The 12,384-nt window shown below is 36.5% G+C and overlaps 1 long non-coding RNA gene across 4 annotated transcripts in view; it reads left to right on the top strand.

Annotated features, from left to right (window-relative positions):
* LOC141523659 (uncharacterized) overlaps positions 1-12,384 on the top strand; it is a 116,028-nt gene that overhangs the window by 49,153 nt on the left and 54,491 nt on the right. The gene's annotated exons all lie outside the window — the stretch shown is intronic.

Genomic DNA, 12,384 nt, shown 5'->3' with positions numbered 1-12,384 from the left:
CACTCTTGAGGGCAATTTGGAACTATACCTAAAGGGCAATCAAATTGTACATACCCTTGGACCCATCAATACAACTATTATGTCTGTACCACAAAGAGATCATAAAAAGGGGTGGAAGGAACCTACATATACAAAAATAGTTATAGCAGTTCTTTTTGTGGTGGCAAAGAACTGGAAATGAAGAAATGCCTATCAATTGAGGAATGACTGGAATAGTATTGTTTGATAAGAAATGGTGAGCAGGCAGATTTAAGAAAAACCCAGACTTACACAGACTAATGTTGAGTGAAGTGAGCAGAACCAGGAGAACATTGTACATAGTAACCCCATTATGGGATGATCAGCTATTATTTAGCTCTTATCAGCAATATAGTGATCCAAGATAATTCCAAAAGTCTCAGCTATATCCACATCTAGAGAAAGAACTTTGGAGTGTGAATGCAGATCAAAGCATAGTATTTTCACTTTTTTTGTTTTTCCTGTTTCTTCTTTCATAACATGAGTAATATAGAAATATGTTTACGTGCATAATCTGTATCATACTGTTTGCCATCTTGGGGAGGGGGCTGTGAGAGAAAGTAGGAGGAAAAATTTGAATCTCAAAATCTTATAAAAATGAATGTTGAAAACTATCTTTACAGGTAATTGGAAAAAATACTATGGAGTGCAGTAGGATGGCACTGAAGCTTGAAGAAAGAAAAGAGAACTTGAAACTGTCTCTGAGGAGAGCATTAAAAAAGAGTTAATCAGAAAAAAAGAAAAGAATTAGAGATCAGTAGGGAGGGCCCAGAACTGAGCAGACCAGAAATAGTATTGCTTAACTTTGTCCACTGGAATTCATCACTTTGGGATTAGGAGCAGCCAAAGTGTGTGTGGTAGGATTGAATCAGTTTTGAGAGCTAAGGACATATAAATGATGGAAGAACAACAAAAAAAGACAAGTTGAGCTACTTAACTATAGGATTAAGACTGAAAGGAGAAATGATATATTTAAGGTATTTATTTGAGGGGATTCATAATGAAGGAACAATTCTTTAGGTTCTTGAAAATACTCTTGAGAGAGGAATAATTGTACTCATTCTTTTATGGTAAGGCACACAATTTTCAAATTTTATTAGGGGAACACAGATGCTTTGAACCAGTTTTGGGAAGCAAGAAAAAAAGAAGTGAAATAGTCACTAAAGTAGAAGTTTTGAGCAGTGTTCGAGTTCTAGAATTCTGCTTTCTTGTTCATTTATGAATTATGGGTACTTCTGAAAAAGTGCAAAGTATTTTCTAGAAGTTCACAAAGAAACCCAAATAAATTTAAAAGACCTTGAATTTCTAAAATAAAGGCAACTCCACCCTAAAATCAGATGACAGACACAAGATACTTAGTCTCTTAGGATATTCTGGGATTCCCTGCTGGGAATACAACTCTACCCATCAGAGGACCATTGTTCCTTTTGGCTCCTAAGCAGTTCGCAGTCTGACTGCCTCATTTGAGAACACCATCCCAAACAATACTGAAGGCAGATTGGCTCAGTTCTCCTAGTCTACTACCAAAGGAGCTTGGTCCTCATCCAGTTCTTAGCATAATAGTTTTTGGCTCATTCCCATTAACATTGTTTTTTAAATACACGCATGTGTATGTGCACACACACACACACACACACACACACACAAAACCCAAGAAGAGTCACATTAAAAAAATATATTTTTAAAAAATAGCATTGGAATCTTTTTATAGTGCTGTCCCTGGGGTTCATGTCATGGAACTGCCTTAGCAGTGAAACCACCATATTATGATGAGTTCCTTTTAATACTTTAGTCATTGAATCACTTGGCTGGGGTCCAGAGTCTACCCTTCATCCTGAATCAAAATTTAGAACAAATTGTATTATAATATAGTTCCAGCATAAAACTAGAAGACTTTCTGTCATTTATCTGATTCCCTTCCCTATTGTTCTATCACAATTAAATGAATATTAATATAATTATATGAGTTGGTTGAATATATAGCTTTACTTCTTTTCATTTGTATTGACTTGAAATCAACTCTATTCTCTTTCCTTTTCATACTCCTATATTCATTCATCTTCTCCTAAGAGGACACTTTATAATATTACCTGTCTCTTACTAATCTGTCATCATAGAATCACAGAATAATGGAGTTGGAAGGGATGTCAGAAGCCATCTTGACCAATCAATACCTAAAAAAAGAATCCTCCCTATAACCCACCTAACAAAGGGTCATTCTACCTTTGTTTAAAGATCTCTCTTGAGAAGAAAACCACTGTCTTGACAATGCATTCCACTCTGGGTTAACTTTAATTTTTTAGGAAACTTCTCTTGACACAAGATCAAGTTTAGTTTTTTGAAATTACTCATTCCCCCTTCAGAACCAAACAAAACAAATCTAATCCATATTCCATATGACAGATTTTCAAGTACAATTTATTTATTTGTTTGTTTTTAAGAAAAAATTTATTTATTTTGAGTTTTATAATTTCCCCCCCATTTTTGCTTCCCTCCCCCACCCCCCAGGGAAGGTATTCTGCTAGTGTTTACATTTCAAGTTAAATTTATTTATTTGTTTGTTTGTTTGTTTGTTTGTTTTTGTTTTTGCAAGGCAATGGGGTTAAGTGGCTTGCCCAAGGCCACACAGCTAAGTAATTATTAAGTGTCTGAGGCTGGATTTGAACTCAGGTACTCCTGACTCCAGGGCCTGTGCTCTATCCACTGTGCCACCTAGCTGCCCCTCAAGTACAATTTAAAGATAGCATAGGACCAGGTGGTGTCATGGGGAGGAAGCAATGTCAGATATGAAGTCAGAGGTAACTAAGTTCCAATTCCAGTTCTGCTACAAGTAGTGGACTGCTTGGACTAGAGGACCTCTAACTGACTTTTCTAACTCAAAATTTATGATGTTATGGTATGTTATGTCCCTCTGAGTTTCTCAGAGCTAAGTATCTCCAGTTCCTTCTTACAGATAAGACCAGTATTTGAGGCTCCATTCATGACTATTTGCCTTCCTCTGGATGTTTTCTGGTTCTCAATGTCCTTTTCAAAATGTGTTTCCCAGAACTGATCACTGCACCTGCCAGTTGTTCTGAGGATAAATGTGATGATATTTGTATAGTCCTTTATAAGCCTTAAAATCCTGTTGTTGTTGTTGCTGTTGTTTTATTATTATTATTATTATTACTATTATTACTTTAAAAGTGTCCTAACCAGGATAGCTAGGTGGCACAGTGGATAGAGCATCAGCCTTGAAGTCGGGAGGATCTGAGTTCAAATTTGACCTCAGACACTTGACATTAGCTGTTTGACCATGGACAAGTCACTTAAACCTGATTTTTGCTTCAGGGGGAAAAAAACAGTGGTCTAATTAGGTTGAAGTTGTTTAGTCATTTCAGTTTTGCTCGTCTCTTCATGACCCACTTAGAGTTTTCTTGGCAAATATATTGGAGTTACTGTCATTTCCTTCTTTAGTTCATCTTGCAGATGAGAAAACTAAGCCAAAGAAGGTTAAGTGACTAGTCCAAGGTCACACAGCCAGTAAATAGCAATTGTCTGAGGTCAGATTAGAAGATAGCTATGTGATGCAGTGGATAGAGCATTGGTCTTGGACTCAGGAGGACTTGAGTTCAAATCCAGCCTCAGACACTTTACACTTACTTAGGAGGATTAGTGTTTCTAACCTTGATCCTCCCTTACCACCACATGAATATTTGATACTTATTTATCAAAATAAATGTTGTTTCTTCTCCTCCCCACTAGAATATATATGACTATTTAATTTTAATTTAATTTATTTATATTTAATTTGAATAAGCTGGTTAATTTTTGCCTGCCTTTTCTGAACCTTAATAAAGTACCAGAACAAAGTATTTATTTATTTAATTGAACTAAATTGAATTGGGAGAATTGTGTTTTTGGCTTTGGACAGGCTATGAACATGCAACTAAGTGATATAGAGGATAGAGTTCTAAACCTGGAGTCATGAAAACCTGAGATCAAATCCAGTTTCAAGCACTTACTAGCTGTGTAACTTTAGGAAAGTCACTTAACTTTTATCTACCTTAATTATAGTGTTATATAAATGCTAGCTATTATTATTATGATGACACCTACATTGTTACTTCCCTTCAAAATAGTTTTTCTGACTTTGCTCTTCCCATTTAATGTTCTCCAAAACTGGGTGTAAACCAGATTATTCATGGGTAGGCAAACTATAGTTCACTTCTTTTTGAGTAGCCCACAAGCTAAGAATAGTTTTTACCTCTTTAAATAAAGTCTTATTGTGTGTATAATCATTTTTAGCTCAAGCCATACAAAAAGAGAAAGCAGATCAGACTCGATCCATGGTTCATAGTTTGCAGATCTCTGATTTTATTAATCAATGGTGTGGCTAACATTTCTTTTGGGTAGAACTGAAAAGACAGACATCCAGTTCCTCCTAGCTCTATCCAACTCTGTGAGTTATGTTTTATATAGAAAATTTTGTGGATTATTAGAAATAGCACTGGTCTGTGAACCCAGTGAGCTTAAGCTATTCTCAGGTTTATTAACAAGGTGATGTTTGGTGAGTTACTTAAACCACTCTGGGCCCAAGTGTTCTGACATTCAAAATGAAGTACTTGGATTGACAGTTTGAAGATCCCTTGAAGCTTTAATACAACAATTTGTGTTAAAAAAAAAAACACCTTTTCTTTCTAAAAACTTTTTTTTTCAAGTTTTTGCAAGGCAATGGGATTAAATGATTTGCCCAAGATCACAGAGCTAAATAATTATTAAGTGTCTGAGGTCAAATTTGAACTCAGGTCCTCCTGACTCCAGGGTGGGTGCACTATCTACTGTGCCACCTAGCCTCCCCCTCTAAAACCTTTTTTATTTTGTTTACCTCTAGAATCTGAATGTTCTCCTGAGTCCTAGTTAGATATTTCTTTTACCAGATTATGCTATATTACAATGACCAGGTATTGTCATTATAAGACTTTCCTGCTTCAGGAAGATGCTCAAAGAGGAATCTTATAAATCAGATAGCCAACAAGTGATCCATATTGTCATTTGTCCTTTGTTCTAGAGTAGGATCAATGACATTATTAGTGATAACTTGTGAAAGAATTGGATTTGAGTTAGGCAGAGTTGTACAAAGTCACTCCCTCTTCCAGGGTCACTGTAGTGCAGTTGCAAGACAATTGGCTATGATCCATGATGCACTGGATGATCTTGGCATTTTCAGTGTCTGACCAAGCTCAAAACCTTCCCCATTGCTTACTTCAGCTGCCTACAAAACCACTGGAATAAATTGCTCTCTTCTCCCCATTCTACCAGGGGAAGTCTTCACATGCTTACAGTGGACATCCCCTAACTCATCAATGGGTTTGTGGCCTGTTAGTTGCCCTCATTCTGGTTTAGCCTTTCTACCAGATGTGTGTGACTGCTGTGCATTGTACAGCTTCTTGAAGCTACAGGTGAGAGTTGGGTGATATGTGGGCACCAAAGGAAAATAAGCAGCTCTGAAAAAGAACTCAGTAGAGGCATTAGTCCTCCTTGAACACATCATGCATTCTAACTGGTCCATAAGAAATGAACTGAAGGTCCTTTTGTGATGCATGCTGTAAATTCAAATGTATTTACAATTATATATGCTGACCAGTGCATTGGACTTACTCAAACTTACACTTATCCACCTACACAATCAATTCAAACAAATCTAGATGGATATAGTTATCTGTCCTTGTAGAATAGAACTGCCAATATGATTCTTAGGTTGTTGTTGTTTTTTTTTTTTTTTGCAAGGCAAATGGGGTTAAGTGGCTTGCCCAAGGCCACACAGCTAGGTAATTATTAAGTGTGTGAGACCGGATTTAAACCCAGGTACTCCTGACTCCAGGGCCGGTGCTTTATCCACTGCGCCACCTAGCCGCCCCTGCCAATATGATTCTTAAAGAATCTGGCGTATCTTGTACTAGGGTTCTCAACAAAGGTAGAAGAGATGAAATCTTGTTCAACAATTAGGACTGCTTTTGATATATGAATGTGATGGAATACTATTATTATATAAGAAATGATAAGCAGGTAGATGTCAGAAAAACTTGGAAAGACTTGCATGAACTGATGTTGAATGAAGTGAACAGAACCAGGAGAATATTGTGCATAGTTATAACTACATTGTGCAGTCATCACTATGACAGACTTAGCTCTTCGCAGTAATACAATGATCCAAGAAATTCCAAAAGACATCCAGAGAAAGAATTATAGAATCTGAATGCAGATCCAGGCAAACTATTTTCATTTTTTCTTTCCTTTTTGTTATGATTTTTGTAAAATATGACTAATGTAGAAATATGTTGAACATGATTGTACATGCATAACCAGTATCAGATTGCTTGATAACTTGGGGATGTGGAAAGGAAGAAAGGGAGGGAGAAAATTTTGAAACTCAAAATCTTAAAAAAAAATGAATGTTGAAAACTATCTTTATATGTAATTGGGGAGGAAAAAACTATTATTGAGTTAAAAAAACACAATTAGTTCTGTTTTCCAGGGAACATTGGATGCCTAAATTTTCAATTAAGGAAACATAGAAATTTGTCCTATTCTAGTACTGAAACAGGCAAATGGCTCTGGTGGGGTTTTGTGGTTCTAAGAGCTTTTAAAAGTTATTTCTAAGGTTCTGAGTAGTCATCAATAACCTAAACTTTTTTTAAGATTATACTAATGAATTTATTTTATTTTTTTATCATTTATTTATTTATTTTTATTTTGCACAAATATTTTTTATACATTACTAAAATATTCTTGTTTAAGAGTAAACATAATACCCCCTCCCCCCAAAAAATAGACCTGCATGAATGATAAAGGGGAGAGAAAAAATTAAAATTGAAATAAAAAAAATAATAGTAATTGTAGGTATGGCCAGGTGGCACAGTGGACGGAGCACCAGCCCTGGAGCCAGGAGCACCCAAGCCCAGATCCAGCCCCAGACACCCAACAATCACCCAGCTATGTGATCCCACGCAAGCCACCCCAACCCCATTGCCCTGCAAAAACCAAAAAAAAAAAAAAGACCCAAAATAAAATAAAATAGTAATAATAATAGTAGGGGCGGCTGGGTGGTGGACAGAGCACTGGCCCTTGAGCCAGGAGCACCCAGGTCCAAATCCGGCCTCAGACACCCAACAATCAATCACCCAGCTGTACGCCCAGGCAAGCCACCCAGCCCCATTTGCCCTGCAACACCCCCCCCCCCCAAAATAATAATAATAAAAAATGTGCTTCAGTCTGTGTTCCAACACCAGCAGTTCTGTTGCGGGTGGGTCACATTCTTTATGATAAGTCCATTGCAAAAGTTACTTCCATATTTTTTCCACCATTGCCTTTGCTGATTGCAACTCCCTCCATTCATACTTCTCCACTACCATGTACTATATTTTCTCTCTCCTTTCACTCTGTCTGTGCTTGTAGGGTAGCTGAGTGGTGCAGCAGACAGATCCCAGGCCCTGGGGCCAAGAGGCCCCGAGGCCCCCTACTACCCCTTAGGCCCAGCATCCACCTGGCCCTATGGTCCCGGACAGGCCTTCCAATCCCAGCCCCTTGCAAGTAATAAAAAAGAAAATGTGAATAACCTAAACTTTTGATGAAAGGAAATTATCAATAAAAGCTTTAGTTTTCTAAAATCATTACAAGTATTTGTCTCACACACGCACACACACACACCCTTGAGCAGGTATTTTGAAGGGGACTCACATCATTAATAGTGTTTATCATATTGTGATATGATTATCATATTACAGAAAAATAGTGTACATGATTATCTAGTCTCAAAATTAAGGATTAAATCAAAATGGAGTAGCTCATCCTAAATTAACATACTTATTTCCACTTCAGCCTGCTCTAATAATAATTTTTAAAAAAACTTTCTCCCTAGGATTCCTATGGGAGAAATTAATTTCAATTCAATTTCTTTCAGTTAAATATAAATATTTATTGAACTTCTACTGGGTACAAGACACAGAGCTGTATGTTTTGGTTGGATTTACAAAGAATAGAATGCAATCACTTATCCTTATGGAGCTTATATTTAGGAGGGAAACACAAATAGCTCTAGTACAAGACATAATTTGTTGTTGCTCAAAATTTTCATTTTGTCCAAATTTTTTTTAATCAAGATATCTTAACAAAATGGCAAACCTCTTTCATGGTGTGTGTGGGAGGGGGAGAAGTCCCAGAATTGGAAGGTCTTTTATGCAGTTTGAAAGGCTTTGTTCCTGCCCCCTCATGCCAATCATAGACTGGGATCACAAATCTAATTGATACATTGGTTCCTATACATTTCCCCCAGCCTGTTCATTATACTAATGAGCAAGAACAGGATCACTGCAGTCCAGTTGCAAGACAATTGGCATGCAAAAAAAAGGAGAAGGTCAAGACTCTAGGTTAATTTAAAAACAGGTGGTGCAATCTCCTCAGTTTTTGATCAGATTGAGGCCACCTGTCCAAAAGGCAAAAATATAGGCAGAGCCCAGTCTTTGTATTGTAATCTAACAATCCTCCCTTCACATTCTTATGGAGCCCAAACACCCAGATATTCCTCACAATTTCCCTCTTTTCTTTTATACTAAGGGTTCCATATCATATTAGTGATTTCTTTCTTAAAACACAGCCCTTGTTACTAACATAACTACTGACTTTTTCTTCTTTCAAGATTTTTTACTTCCTCATTATCAGAGACATGGACCTATCCTATTTTCCAGGTTTGTCAACTTTCTGATATCTTTTACTATTTGCCTATTGTCATCTGTCTTGATAGATTCAATTTACTAAGCTCCTCCCCAATCAACAGATTTGTTTGCTTGTCTTAGCTAGCCAGCAAGTTGAGGCCCTAGCAGTCTAATTGGTAATTTTTCCACTACAGTTTAGATTCTAATCTAAGTTCCATAGCTCTAACTCTCATCCTATGCCCAGGTTCTTAAGTCTAGATAACAACTCCCTGGACAAATGGGTATAGGCAATAGTCCTACAAATCTAATAATGTCCCTTTAGTGCTAATTGGCCTTCCAGGGATATAGTTTTCTGGGTTTCCAACAAATGAATAATACTGTTCATCCTTACTTTCAAGGGACCCCTCCCAAATAAGTCACATAATTATCATGATAATAGGTACATTTCCAAAGTTGCTGTACCTTCTTCCACTGGCAAATATTTATACCAATGTCTTTATTTAGATCTTCCTGGTTCCAAAATTGATCAAAATAAATCCCTGATTTTGTGCCATTGGACTAACTCCAAGAATAGCTAATATATCTAGTAATGTTCCTTAAATTATTTTTCTTGCAAATGGCCATTTCCACACATGTCCAAGTCTTTAAGACTCCAATTGAGGTTTTCTTGACAATGATACTGGAGTGCTTTACCATTTAATTGCTTCTATAAGACATGATAGGAAAATGAAATAGAAGAAGAGAAGCATTTTTACAATTCAGAAGAAGGAAATGATATTTCTGATTGGTGAGGGGGTGGGAAGGAAAAGGGGAAGATGAAGGAAAAAGGCACAATGGAGAGAGAACCAGGATTGGAACTCAGGAAGACATCTTCCTGAATTCAAATTTGATATCAGACTCTTATTAGGTGTGTGACCCTAGGCATGTCACCTTGTTTACCTCAGTTTCCTCAACTGTAAAATGAACTGGAGAAGGAAATGGCAAACAATGCCAGTATCTTTGCCAAGAAAACTCCAAAGAGTCTGACTCAGTTACTTCATCTTCAACAAGAATGGGTTAGACTAAATCTTCCTTAGCAGCTCTAAAAGTTGATGTTTCTGAATTTCCATGCCTAACTAGAGAAATTAATGATAAAGAGTGATGAGGAAGGAAGGGAGACTTGGGGAAAGTAACACTCCAGGAATTGTTTCCTGAAAACCTTTTTTAAAATGCAAATATGTTGCCTGGCAGAAGTAACATGACCCAATTACCATGAATTATCACATCATCTTGGATTAGTTTATCAGATTGGCAAAGAGAATCTAGAGACCCAAGGAAGGGCAGGGCAAAAGTAAATTCTGAGATGGAAGAATGAGAGAGTCGGCCAAGGTGATTGAATCAAAGGATTTATAGGATCACAGAATTAAAGCTAGAAGGGCCCCCTAGACAATGATAGCTAATATTTATATGACTTTAAAGTTTGTAATGACCTTTAATGCATATTATCTCACTTAATCCTCAAAACTTTGTGTGGTAGGTCTTCTAATTAACTTCACTTTATTGATGAAGTTATGTTAGGTTAAGTACTGAATGCAAAATGAGGTGACTTTAAAGATTCAGAATTTTCTACTATAACATTCTGCCTCCTCAATATAATGATTGTATTTCTATAATATTCAAGTTTTAAAAGAGCTTTTAGCTATAGATTCTATGGTTCCTGGTAAGAATGAGGGGAGTGCAGGGAGTAGAAGAGGCAGAGAAGACAGAAAGGAAAAATGGATGATTCCAAGTAAAATTCTTTCTACCTCACAATCTTGCAGAGGAGAGTAAATGGATCTTTGAATTTTTTACATTCAAGATCTCCAGGGCAACTAAGAGATAGGGGATCAAATTCTTGGGACCTCTCAAGCTTTGGAGTGGCAAAGGTCACCCCTCCAAATGGGAGGTCTGTCCCTCTGGCAACAACTATACCATTGACTTTCTCCCTATCAAGCCTTGCCTCATGCTACAGAATAAGGACAATGAAATTCACAAGGAGAATATGAATTTTCAATAACCACTAATAGTTTTAAGATATAACTTTATTTCTTTGTACTATTTCTTCCTAGACAAGCCTTTAACATTAAAATTATCATTAGCTTTTCCAATGATTCTTGAGAGACAAGTTTATGTTTTAGCATTTTAGCTGACTATTCAAGAGAAAAAGAAAATTCATTATATGACTCAACTGGTCAGCTTTTCCTATTGTTTGGATGATCCCATATTTCAGTTAAATGAATGGGAACAATTCTTGGGATAAGAACACCAAATAGGTGCAGAAGCTAAATAAAAAAGGAGGATGACTTAAGAATAAGGAATGTCAAATACTTCAATGATTTTCTTTTTAAAAATATATTTTATTGATCTTTTGTTTTTATATTACCTAAATTTCCCCTTTCATCCCTTACATCTTCTTTTTAGAAAGTAATCCTGTATAACAAGGAATTGTTTTTAAAGAAAAAGAGAATGAAAAGAAAAAAATCCACAAAATTAATAAATATATCAAAAAAACCTGACAGTACATGCAATTCCATACCCATGAATCACCACTATCCTTTGCAAATGGGTACAAGAAGGGCTTTCCTCACTTTCATTGGGGTTTCATTGAGTATCTAAAGGAAGTTATGAAGTCTTCATTTTGGCAGATTTTAAAAGGCAATATCAATTCTAATTTCTCTAGGATGGTTAAGTTGGCCCTACCTAGATCTGGAAAGAGGGAGCACCCAATGATGATATGCATTGCACAGAAAAAGCCATTGCTTATGATTTATATACTTATATGAATCAAGAGAAAGAGCACTGGATTTGGAATCAGAAAACTTGAAACCAAGCCTTCTGCAATGTGACCTTCAACAAATTAATTTTTCTGTGTCTCAGTTTCTTTTTAGTTTGTGAAACAAGCAGGTGAGATTCAGTGCTAAGATCCCAACTCCTATTACTATGATTATAAATTTGCTTTTGAATCAACAATTTAACCTATAAAATCTATATTATAAATATGTATGTCTTCCACATAAAATAAATACTTAAAGCATAAAAGACTCATATTCACAAATTAATGAAGACTTAAAACATGAAACAATAAGCCAGAACTCCTATTATAATCTCCCTAGAGATTGATAACCTAATATATCAAAGCTTGAAACATTTTGCAGGACTGCTGAACAGCCATTTCAACTTTACTTTAACTCTGCTTGGTAGGAACTACCTGAGAGCTATACCTTCTAAAAAGTCAGGCCAGGGCTTTACTTTTCATCATGTTATCGGGCATCTTTTTCAATATTGATGGTATTACAGAAAACTACTGCTGTCAGGGAGCACTGTCTAAAGGGACCCAGGAGCCCCCAAACTCAAGAGGTGGCCTCCAAGACTGAAAATGTCCAACTCAGGATTGTTATTCAGTCATCTATGACCAAACGTCCCTTTAAAACACAAACAAAAATGTTAAAAAAGACACTGTGAAATCTCTAATCAGGTTCAGTTAGTTAAGCACATGCTGTAGCTTTCAAGTATAAGCATATACCATAACTAGAGAAGTGATGGGAAAGACAGGAGAAGAGGTGCCCTTCTCTCCTCGCAGCAAGTCCAAGAAAAACCTTCCAAAGACCTTTCTGTGAGGTTTACTGAGAGGATGAGTCATTGCTTCAGTAGTCAA

The sequence above is a fragment of the Macrotis lagotis genome, chromosome 1 (assembly GCF_037893015.1).
Source record: "Macrotis lagotis isolate mMagLag1 chromosome 1, bilby.v1.9.chrom.fasta, whole genome shotgun sequence".
Lineage (NCBI taxonomy): Eukaryota > Metazoa > Chordata > Mammalia > Peramelemorphia > Peramelidae > Macrotis > Macrotis lagotis.
This window is presented reverse-complemented; position numbering and strand designations above follow the sequence as displayed.